The sequence below is a fragment of the Trachypithecus francoisi genome, unplaced genomic scaffold, assembly GCF_009764315.1.
Source record: "Trachypithecus francoisi isolate TF-2019V2 unplaced genomic scaffold, Tfra_2.0 Lachesis_group2, whole genome shotgun sequence".
Taxonomy (NCBI): Eukaryota; Metazoa; Chordata; class Mammalia; order Primates; family Cercopithecidae; genus Trachypithecus; species Trachypithecus francoisi.
In genome coordinates, this window is record NW_022681465.1 from 71,967,672 (window position 1) to 71,980,302 (window position 12,631).

Below are 12,631 nucleotides of genomic sequence, written 5' to 3' on the forward strand. Positions count from 1 at the left end.
TCTACTATAGATGCTCCCACACCAAACTCTCTATTGGCTGGCGTGCTGCCTCTACTACTTTTCTAAGCAGCTCTGCCTGCCAGCTAAGTGTCCATGGTGGTTGAAGGGTCTCCTCCTGCTGGGATTCCAAAGGCCCATGGCAAGAATGGGTTGCTCCTTGCCATTTCACTTCACCTGCTCCCCAGGAGTCAGTGGGGGCTGGAAATGAGTCCAGTATGCTGTAACCCTGCACAGGTTCCCAGCTTTCTCCCCCTTCAGCCCAGCTTCTATATCTTTCTTCCATCTACTTGCAGTGTCTTCCCTCTGAAGATCTGCTAGGAGCGTGCCAGTCATCCTGGTTCCTTGGTGGCAGCTGTTCCACCTGGCTGCATCTAGTCAGTTGTCTTGCCCAAAGCTCCCCCAACACTACAATGCCTAGGCGGGAAGATCGCTTGAGCCTAGGAGTTTATGACCAGCTGGGCAACAAAGTGAGACCACCCCCGGCCCCAGCTCTACAAAATAAAAGTATGAAAACCAGCCAGGCATGGTGGCTTGTGCCTGTAGTCCCAGTACTTGGGAGGCTGAGGCAGGAGGATTGCTTGAGCCTGGGAGGTTGAGGCTGGAGTGAGCCACAATTATGTCACTGCACTCCAACCTGGGTGACAGAAGGACACCCTGTCTCTGAAAAGGAAAAAAAAAAAAAAAAGACTTTATGGGAGACAAAGTTTTCTCTTGAGAATTTGGCAGGCTGCATCAGAGAAGAAAAACTAGATTTAGTCAGCATAGCCACAGAAGACAACCAGAACCCATTGAATAGTTGTTATAAGTGAGTCTTGGGCCCAGCTTAAAAAGTTGTTGCCAGTTAGAGCCTAGGCAGGAAGATCGCTTGAGTCCAGGAGTTCATGACCAGCTGGGCAACAAAGTGAGAACCCCCACCCTCCCTGCCCCAGCTCTACAAAATAAAAGTATAAAACCCAGCAAGGCAGGGTGGCTTGTGCCTGTAGTCCCAGTACTTGGGAGGCTGAGGCAGGAGGATTGCTCCAGAAATGGAATGATATTCCTTATAATGTAATGCATTTTGTACTGCCAGAGGCTGCATGACCATCTGCTGAGAAAAGAGGTATAGGGACAGTTTTTCCAATTGGGAATTTGTGTTGTATGATCCCAGACAGGGCCTTCAAAACTCTAGGCTTTTGTGCTTGCATTTTCCATCTTGGTGAATATTTGAGTCTTGATATTCTCCAAATCATAGTATAAGGCACACCTAAGAATAAGAGGCCTACGAGATTGTGCCATTGCACTCCAGCCTGGGCAAGAAGAGCGAAACTCCGTCTCAAAAAAATAAAGAATAAGCCTATATAAGGTAGTTAATTATCAGTTTCAACTTCCTAAAGAACAATATTCTTTGCTTAGGATGATTATAACAGCAGTTAAAGAACAAGTTGCAGTTTTAGATTCCCGACATTATGCCTGAAGTGTTTTTCAGTTAGGTTGACGTTGTTTTCAAAGTGTGAGGATATTTTTCATAATGGACTGTCCAAGTGTTGATGTTTGATGCAAATTTTAGGTCACCTTTGTCTCTTTTTCCTCATTGGAATATACTTTTGTTTCTGGTTAAGGTAAAGCTAACAATTGAAGAGCACTTTTTGATATAAAATTTGGGAGGTCTTCATCTCAATCAACTAAAGACATTGTGCCTCTTTGTTTTATTAGGTCCTTTAAAAGAGAAAATGAATTAGATTATTTTGAGTGCATCTCTCTCTCGCCCTTGGGATCTTAATTATTAATAACCAGCTACTTATTACTTTAAGGGGGTAATGGAATATGTTGGATCTCAGAAAGACTGGATGAGGCTTGTTTTGTAGCATATATTCACTCTTTCTGCATTATAAATAATGAATTCTAAAAGTTTCAAAACATTGCATCTCCAATATAATGTTCCTTTAAAGGGAATGCTAAATGAGGAGACATAAACATGTAGCAGATGAATATTTAGTGAAGTCCCCTCATACTATCGTAAGACGAAATCACCTGTAGTCAAAATCCCATATTCCCATTCCGTTCATTATATTGTATCTACACTATCACTTGTTAGATCTAGCAGAATTTTTTTTTTTTTTAAATTTCAGACACGGATCACTTTTTCTTTACTTGAGAACTGGAAGGCTATATGTCTTTAAACCTTAGAATCCCACTCAGGGTAGTGAAAAGCACAGGGAAGGAAGACCAATTTAGGGAGCATCAGATTCACAGTACCATCTCTTTTCTTCTCTGGAACAACAAGTGTCACAGTTAAAACTATCAAATGGAACTGTCTGCATGCTCTGGGCTCACACTGAAGTTTGTGTGATGTGAATCTACTGGATTCTACACCTTTTAAGGTTCTTTATCTCACTTTGCTTACTGCTATATGTATGTGTACACATCTATATGCATGTGTGTACTTATATTTTCAAATATTGACATTCAAGATTTTGTCTTATTAATAAAGTATAAATTGATCAGTTAATTGAATGATAAAGTATTATGCATTTGCCTGTTTTGTCTTTTCCCTAAGGGTCATAGAGCTGTAAATGACCTCGGAAATCATTTACTTCAATCTCTTTATTTTATGGAAGATACAAGTGTGAACCAGACAAGCTAAGTAATTTGTCCCAGGTCACAGTGCTAGTTTTTGCTTGAACTGAATCTAGATTTTGTGCCTCCTGGTTCCTGGCCCAATGCCCTTTTTACTGTACTAAACTGTCTTATCACTCATGAAGTGATAGGTCTTTCTTCTATTTGGATATCTATACGTATTGATTAACATTAAAAAACAAACAAAACTTTTAAAACAAACAAATAAAAAGCTGAATTCATTGAGAGACCAAATGAAGTACAGGACTTTTGGGTAAACTGCTACCACTGTTTATAAGATCTTCCAAAAGTTTCATTTAGAGTTTAGTAGTTGGTAACTTGATGGGATATAAGCAAGTGGCAAATTTTCCTTATTGAGGTTGGTAGCAGAGTTTCATTTTTTCTAGGAACAGAATATTCCCAGTCTGTTCACATGTGTTCAGAATGATCATTTAAAAATAAGCAAATTTAGATTTCTTTTTTTTTTTTTTTTTTTTTGAGACGGAGTCTCACTCTGTCGCCGGGGCTGGAATGCAGTGGCCGGATCTCAGCTCACTGCAAGCTCCGCCTCCCGGGTTCACGCCATTCTCCTGCCTCAGCCTCCCGAGTAGCTGGGACTACAGGCGCCCGCCACCTCGCCCGGCTAGTTTTTTTGTATTTTTTAGTAGAGACGGGGTTTCACCGTGTAGACCAGGATGGTCTCGATCTTCTGACCTCGTGATCCGCCCGTCTCGGCCTCCCAGCCAGGCACGGTGGCTCAAGCCTGTAATCCCAGCACTTTGGGAGGCGAATTTAGATTTCTAAGATAGCCAAATAGGAACAGCTCTGGTCTGCAGTTCCGAGTGTGACTGATGCAGAAGAAAGGTGATTTCTGCATTTCCAGCTGAGGCACCTGGTTCATCTCATTGGGACTGGTTGGACAGTGGATGCAGCCCACGAAGGGTGAGCTGAAGCAGCGCGGGGTATCGCCTCACCTGGGAACCACAAGGGGTCAGGGAAATTCCATTTCCTAGCCAAGGGAAGCCGTGACAGACTGTACCTGGAAAAATGGGACACTGCTGCCCAAATACTGCGCTTTTCCCAAGGTCTTAGCAACGGTAGACAAGGAGATTCTGTCCCCTGCCTGGCTTGGCGGGTCCACACCCATGGAGGCTTGCTCACTGCTAGTGCAGCAGTCTGAGATCGAACTGCAAGGCAGCAGCATGGCTGGGGGAGGGGCGTCCACCATTGCTGAGGCTTGAGTAGGTAAACAGCCACCAGGGAGCTTGAACTGGGCGGAGCCCACCACCACAGCTCAGCAAGGCCTACTGCCTCTATAGACTCCACCTCTGTGGGCAGGGCATAGCTGAACAAAAGGCAGCAGAAAACTTCTGCAGACTTAAACGTCCCTGTGTGAGAGCTCTGAAGAGAGCAGTGGTTCTCCCAGCATGGCGTTTGAGCTCTAAGAACGGACAGACTGCCTCCTCAAGTTGTTTCCTAACCCCTGTGTAGCCTAACTGGGAGACATCTCCCAGTAGGGGCCAAGAGACACCTCATATAGGTGGGTGCCCCTCTGGGACAAAGCTTCCAGAGGAAGGATCAGGCCGCAATGTTTGCTGTTCTGCAGCCTCCACTGGTGATACTCAGGCAAACAGGGTCTCGAGTGGACCTCTAGCACACTCCAATAGACGTGCAGCTGAGGGACCTGAGTGTTAGAAGGAAAACTAACAAACAGAAAGGAATAGCATCAACATCAACAAAACGGACATCCACACCAAAACCCCATCTGTAGGTCACCAACATCAAAGACCTAAGGTAGATAAAACCACAAAGATGGGGAGAAACCAGAGCAGAAAAGCTGAAAATTCTAAAAACCAGAGTGCCTCTTCTCCTCCAAAGATCACAGCTCCTTGCCAGCAATGAAACAAAGCTTAATGGAGAATGACTTTGATGAGTTGACAGAAGTAGGCTTCAGAAGGTCGGTAATAACAAATGTCTCCGAGCTAAAGGAGCATGTTTGAACCCAATGCAAGGAAGCTAAAAACCTTGAAAAAAGAAGGTTAGACGAATGACTAACTAGAATACACAATGCAGAGAAGACTTTAAATGACCTGATGGAGCTGAAAACCATGGTACAAGAAGTTCATGACGCATGCACAAGCTTCAGTAGCTGATTCGATCAAGTGGAAGAAAGGGTATCAGTGATTGAAGATCACATTAATGAAATAAAGCGAGAAGACAAGGTTAGAGAAAAAAGAGTAAAAAGAAATGAACAAAGCTTCCAAGAAATATGGGACTATGTGAAAAGACCAAATCTACGTTTGATTGGTGTACGTGAAAGTGATGGGGAGAATGGAACCTAGTTGGAAAACTGTCTTCAGGATATTATCCAGGAGAACTTCCCCAACCTAGCAAGGCAGGCCAGCATTCAAATTCAGGAAATATAGAGACCGCCACAAATATACTCCTTGAGAAGAGCAACCCCAAGGCACATAATTGTCAGATTCACCAAGGTTGAAATGAAGGAAAAAAATGTTAAGGGCAGCCAGAAAGAAAGATTGGGTTACCCACAAAGGGAAACCCATCAGACTAACAGTAGATCTCTCGGCAGAAACTCTACAAGCCAGAAGAGAGTGGGGGCCAATAGTCAACATTCTTAAAGAAAAGAATTTTCAACCCAGAATTTCATATCCAGTCAAACTAAGCTTCATAAGCAAAGGAGAAATAAAATCCTTTACAGACAAGCAAATGCTGAGAGGTTTTGTCACAACAAGGCCTGCCTTAAAAGAGTTCCTGAAGGAAATACTAAACATGAAAAGAAACAACCAGTACCAGCCATTGCAAAAACATGCCAAATTATAAAGACCATCGATGCTATGAAGAAACTGCATCAATTAATGGACAAAATAGCCAGCTAACATCATAATGACAGAATCAGATTCACACATAACAATATTAACCTTTAATGTAAATGGGCTAAATGCCCCAATTAAAAGACACAGACTGGCAAATTGGATAAAGAGTCAAGACCCATCAGTCTGCTGTATTCAGGAGACCCATCTCATGTGAAGAGAAACACATAGGCTCAAAATAAAGGGACGGAGGAAGATCTACCAAGCAAATGGAAAAAAAAAAAAAAAAAAAAAGCAGGGGTTGCAATCCTAGTCTCTGATAAAACAGACTTTAAACCAAGAAAGATCAAAAGAGACAAAGAAGGCCATTACATAATGGTAAAAGGATCAATTCATCAGGAAGAGCTAACTATCCTGAACATATATGCACCCAATACAGGAGCATCCAGATTCATAAAGCAAGTCCTTAGAGACCTACAGAGACTTAGACTCCCACACAATAATAATGGGAGACTTTAACATCCCACTGTCAACATTAGACAGATCAACGAGACAGAAAGTTAACAAGGATATCCAGGACTTGAACTCAGCTCTACACCAAGCAGACCTAATAGATATGTTCAGAACTCTCCACCCCAAATCAACAGAATGTATATTCTTCTCAGCACCACATCACACTTATTCCAAAATTGACCACACAGTTGGAAATAAAGCATTCTTCAGCAAATATAAAAGAACAGAAATCACAACAAACTGTCTCTCAGACCACAGTGCAATCAAATTAGAACTCAGGATTAAGAAACTCACTCAAAACTGCACAACTACATGGAAACTGAACAACCTACTCCTGAGTGACTACTGGGTAAATAACAAAATGAAGGCAGAAATAAAGATGTTCTTTGAAACCAATGAGAACAAAGATACAATGTACCAGAATCTCTGGGACACATTTAAAGCAGTGTGTAGAGGGAAATGTATAGCACTTAATGCCCAAAAGAGAAAGCAGGAAAGATCTAAAATGGACATCCTAATATCACAATTTAAAGAACTAGAGAAGCAAGAGCAAACAAATTCAAAAGCTAGCAGAAGGCAAGAAATAACTAAGATCAGAGCAGAACTGAAGGAGATAGAGACACAAAAAACCCTTAAAAAATATAATGAATCCAGGAGCTGGTTTTTTGAAAAGATCAACAAACTGATAGACAACTAGCGAGACTATTAAAGAGGAAAAGAGAGGAATTAGATGCAATAAAAAATGATAAAGGGGATATCACCACCAATCCCACAGAAATACAGACTACCATCAGAGAATACTGTAAACACCTCTATGCAAATAAACTAGAAAATCTAGAAGAAATGGATAAATTCCGGGACACATACAGCCCCCCACAAGACTAAACCAGAAAGAAGTTGATTTTCTGAACAGATCAATAACAGGCTCTGAAATTGAGGCAATCATTAATAACCTACCTACCAAAAAAGTCCTAGACCTGATGGATTCACAGCCAAATTCTACCAGAGGTACAAAGAGGAGCTGGTACCATCCCTTCTGAAACAATCACAATCAATGGAAAAAGAGGGAATCCTCCCTAACTCATTTTATGAGGCCAACATCATCCTGATACCAAAGCCTGGCACAGACACAACAACAACAACAACAACAAAAAGAATTTTAGACCAATATCCCTGATGAACATTGATGCAAAAATCCTCAGTAAAATACTGGCATACTGAATCCAGCAGCACATCAAAAAGCTTATCCACCATGATCAAGTGGGCTTCATCCCTGGTATGCAGGGCTGGTTTAACATATGTAAATCAATAAATGTAATCCCTCACATAAACAGAACCAAAGACAAACACTACATGATTATCTCAATAGATGCAGGAAAGGCCTTCAACGAAATTCAACAGCCCTTCATGCAAAAAATTCTCCGTAAACCAGGCATTGATGGAGCATGTCTCAAAACAATAAGAGCTATTTATGACAAACCCACAGCCAGTATCATACTGAATGGGCAAAAACTGGAAACATTCCCTTTGAAAACCAGCAGAAGACAGGGATGCCCTCTCTCATACTGTTGGAAGTTCTGGGTCAGGGCAATCAGGCAAGAGAAGGAAATAAAGGGTATTCAGTAAGGAAAAGACGAAGTCAAATTGTCCCTGTTTGCAGATAACATGATTGTATATTTAGAAAACCCCATCGTCTGAGCCCCAAATCTCCTTAAGCTGATAAGCAACTTCAGCAAAGTCTCAGGATACAAAATCAATGTGCAAAAATCACAAGCATTCCTATACACCAATAACAGACAAACAGAGAGCCAAATCATGAGTGAACTCCCATTCACAATTGCTACAAAGAGAATAAATTACCTAGGAATACAACTTACAAGGGTTGTGAAGGACCTCTTTAAGGAGAACTACAAACCACTGTTCAACAAAGTAAAAGAGGACACAAACAAATGGAGGAACATTCCATGCTCATGGATAGGAATAATCAGTATTGTGAAAATGACCATACTGCCCAAAGTAATTTATAGATTCAATGCCATCCCCATCAAGCTAACAATGACTTTCTTCACAGAATTGGAAAAAACTAAAGTTCATATGGAGCCAAAAAGCCTGCATTACCAACACAATCCTAAGCAAAAAGAACAAAGCTGGTGGTGTCATGCTACCTGAGTTAAAACTATACTACAAGGCTACAGTAACCAAAAAAGCGTGGTACTGGTACCAAAACAGATACATAGACCAATGGAACAGAACAGAGGCCTCAGAAATAACACATCTGTAACCATCTGATCTTTGACAAACCTGACAAGAACAAGAAATGGGGAAAGGATTTCCTATTTAATAAGTGGTGCTGGGAAAACTGGCTAGCCATATGTAGAAAGCTGAAACTGGATTTCTTCCTTACACCTTGTACAAAAATGAATTCAAGATGAATTAAAGACCTAAATGTTAGACTTAAAACTGTAAAAACCATAGAAGAAAACCTAAGCAAAACCATTCAGGACATAGGCATGGGCAAGGACTTCATGACTGAAACACTGAAAGCAATGGCAACAAAAGCCAAAATAGGCAAATGGGATCTAATTAAACTAAAGAGCTTCTGCACAGCAAAAGAAACTACTATCAGAGTGAACAGGCAACCTACAGAATGGGAGAAAATCTACCCATCTGACGAAGTGCTAATAGCCAGAATCTACAAAGAACTCAAACAGATTTACAAGATAAAAACAACCCAATCAAAAGGGCAAAGGATATGAACACAGACACTTCTCAAAAGAAGATATTTATGCAGCCAACAGACACATGAAAAAATGCTCATCTTTACTGGTCATCAGAGAAATGCAAATCAAAACAACAATGAGATACCATCTCACATCAGTTAGAATGGCGATCATTAAAAAGTCAGGAAACAACAGATGCTGGAGAGGATGTGGAGAAACAGGAACACTTTTACACTGTTGGTGGGAGTTTAAACTAGTTTAACCATTGTGGTAGACGGTGTGGCGATTCCTCTAGGGCCTAGAACTAGAAATACCATTTGACCCAGCAGTTCCATTACTGAGTATGTACCTAAAGGATTGTACATCATGCTGCTATAAAGACACATGCTCATGTATGTTAATTGCGGCACTATTCATAATAGCAAAGACTTGGAACCAACCCAAATGTCCATCAGTGACAGATTGGATTAAGAAAATGTGGCACATATACAACATGGAATACTATGCAGCCATAAGAAAGATGAGTTCATGTCTTTTGCAGGGACATGGATGAAGTTGGAAACCATCATTCTCAGCAAACTCACAAAGACAGAAAACCAAACACTGCATGTTCTCACTCATAGGTGGGAATTGAACAATGAGAACACTTGGACACAGCGTGGGGAACATCGCACACTGGGGCCTGTTGTGGGGTGCAGGTCTGGGGGAGGGATAGCATTAGGAAAATACCTAATGTAAATGATAAGTTGGTGGGTACAGCAAACCACCATGGCACATGTATACTTTCGTATCAAACTTGCACATTCTGCATATGTACCCTATAACTTAAAGTATAATAATAATAATAAAGCAAGTTTAGTCATGCTACGCCTCTGCCTAAACTCCTTTTGCAGCTTCCTTTTGCCTTCAGGATAAAATCTGAGCTTCTTAATATGGTATATTGGTCTGTTCTCCCATCGATACAAAGAAATACTTGAGGCTGCATAATCTATAAAGAAAAGAGGTTTAATTGGCTCATGTTTCTGCAGGCTATACAGGAAGCATGATGCTGGCATCTGCTTGGCTTCTGGGGATGCCTCAGGAAAGTTACAGTCTTGGTGGAAGGCAAAGGGGGAGTGAGGCATCTCACATGGCAGGAGCAGGAACAAGTGAAGAGGGAGGGAGGTGCCACACACTTTTAAATCTCATGAGAACTCACTATCATGAGGACAGTACCAAAGGGACTGGTGCTGAACCACTCATAAGCAGCCGTCTCTGTGATCTAGTCACCTCCCACCAAGTCCCACCTCCAACATTGGGAATTAAAATTTGACATGAGATTTGGGTGGGGACACAGATCAAAACCATATCCCATGCCTTTTACAGCCTTGATATCTGGGGCCTGTTCATATCATTTCCCCACAATGCCTTTGGTTTCTCACAATTCCTGTAGGTAAGAAGTCTGGCATAGTGTGGCTGGATTTTCTTCTCAGGGTTTCACCAGGCTAAAATCAGAGTATTGCCTTGGTATGTGACTCTCAATCTGAGCTCAGGGTCCTCTTTCAAGCTCGATGGTTGTTGGCAGGATTCAGATCCCTGTTTCCTTGACATGTGCCCTTCATCTTTAAGCCAATACTGACATGTTAAACACCTCTTATGTCTCAAATTTCTCTGACTTCCTCTTCCATCACATTTCTGTGACTTTCTTGTCGGCACTGTAGCTCATGCAACTGCTTCAACCCCACCTGCAATCCAAGATAATCTCCCTATTTTAAGGTCAGCTGACGAGTAACCATAATTACACCTGCCGAGCTCCTTTGACCATGTAAGGTATTCATGGACATCACACTAGGGGTCAGAGGTCACAAGGGTAAAAATTTGGCTTACCACACTGCAGTATCCTCTGACTGAAGTACTCTTTCTTGCCCTCACCTCCTGCTCCTGCAACTGCTAACTTTTACTTTATCCGTTAGGTCTCTGCTTTATTTTTGCCCCTCTTTTCTCCCTCATTGTCAAGTTTGGGTTAGGACCTTCTCCTCAGTGCTTACATATTACTCTGTATTTCCCCATTTGTAGCACTTGTCACTCTGTGTGCTGATCTGTATCCTTTCTGGGGACTGCCCAGTCTTTGAGAAGCTGTGTTTATCTCAGCTGATTTGTGTTTTCTCTGCTTAACTGAATGTCTGCAATACATACAGTTGATGTTCAATAAAAAATAAATTGAATCAATGAATTCTTTGTGTTTATGAAAGATGGAAGCATGATCACTAATATAAAATTCTAAGACTGTTACCCAGGGGAAGAACTGAGAAGCCAGTTTTCACTCAGTATATGCAGATTATTATTATTATTTTTAATGAACTGGCCTGCTTTTGTAAGGTGGTGTACTCCTCATTACTGGATTTTTTTAGGTGTAAGCCCAGGGACTGAGTGTCAGGGATATTATTTGGAGGGCAAAGTGCACAAGCTCTGTTTTGTGACTCATTCTTCATTAAGGGTTGCTGCTAGAACAATGGAGATGAGCTCACTTGCTTTACCATACCTGTGGCTCCCAGGAGGGACTCACATTGTGTCATTACCAGCAGTGCCCCTGTCTTTCGCTATGGAATTACCCTAACCAATTCCATAGCGAAAGACAGGGGCACTGCTGGTAATGACACAATGTGAGTCCCTCCTGGGAGCCGGGCGCGGTGGCTCAAGCCTGTAATCCCAGCACTTTGGGAGGCTGAGACAGGCGGATCACGAGGTTAGGAGATCGAGACCATCCTGGCTAATACAGTGAAACCCTGTCTCTACTTAAAAATACAGAAAACTAGCCGGGCGACGAGACGGGCACCTGTAGTCCCAGCTACTCGGGAGGCTGAGGCAGGAGAATGGCGTAAACCCGGGAGGCGGAGCTTGCAGTGAGCCGAGATCCAGCCACTGCACTCCAGCCTGGGTGGCAGAGCAAGACTCCGTCTCAAAAAAAAAAAAAAAAAAGAAAGTTGGTAATGGCCCAGAACCATTGTGTAATTAGCCAGCCTGGCATGTGTGTGTGCATACGCAGGTACACACACACGCACGTACACATAGCTATTATAGAGGTTACTCTACTAATGACAGCTATGTAGGGGACAAAGTTTTTAATGGACTAAATGTCTTTGTTCATGTAGACCATACTTCTTGAGGTAATTGACTTCTAGTACCTTGTGCTGGTTGCTGAGTCATAACTGAGTGGCAAGATTGGTGTGGTAGAATTACAAGTCATTAACTGTCTAGAAACAACATTAGAAGTAAAAATACTATTAAGATAGATCAGTAAGAGAAGGATTATAATGCAGTACTTAAGAACAGTCTTTTTGGGTTCAAACCCTCAGGTCTACTACTTACAAACTGTGTGGCCTTGGACAAGGTTTTTAAGTTTCTGTACCTCAGTTTCTCAAACTATAAAATGGAGATGGTAATAATAGAACCTAACTTACAGAGTGATTGTGAGGACTAAATAGGCAAGATAGGGAAGACATATAGTGCCTAGGATATGATAAGCATTGTATAAGGGTTAGCTGCTGTTACTATTATCATTATTCATTCCATAGGCACAGTAAGGATAGTTTAAGAACTCCAACCATGTGCAGAGTGTATGGCATATCCTAGGAATACAATAAATATTTTGGGGTAAATAAATAATGTGCTAATTTGTAATTTTAATTTATATTTGCTCTTTCAGATAAAGACAGGAAATTGACCCAATAACTTTATAAGCATAATATGAAGAAGTTATTGTAGTCTTGTCGTCTTGTCTTATACAGAGCTTGCTAGGGCAATCTGGAAAAATGTCTCCTGCTAGGACTTACCTTCTCTGTTCTTTGTTAAAGCAAATGGATATTTTGAAAAGCCATTTGGTTTTTTTTTTTTAAAGCAAGTTATAATCACGTGAAATTAGTACTTTGCTTATAGGTGTGTATCATTTTCATCATGATAAAGTGAAATGTTCTTGCCACAAAAGTGTTCTCT

The 12,631-nt window shown here is 41.5% G+C and overlaps 1 protein-coding gene across 3 annotated transcripts in view; it reads left to right on the top strand.

The window, feature by feature from the left end:
• The window catches only part of WDR70 (WD repeat domain 70), a 386,140-nt gene that overhangs the window by 316,836 nt on the left and 56,673 nt on the right, over window positions 1-12,631 (top strand). The gene's annotated exons all lie outside the window — the stretch shown is intronic.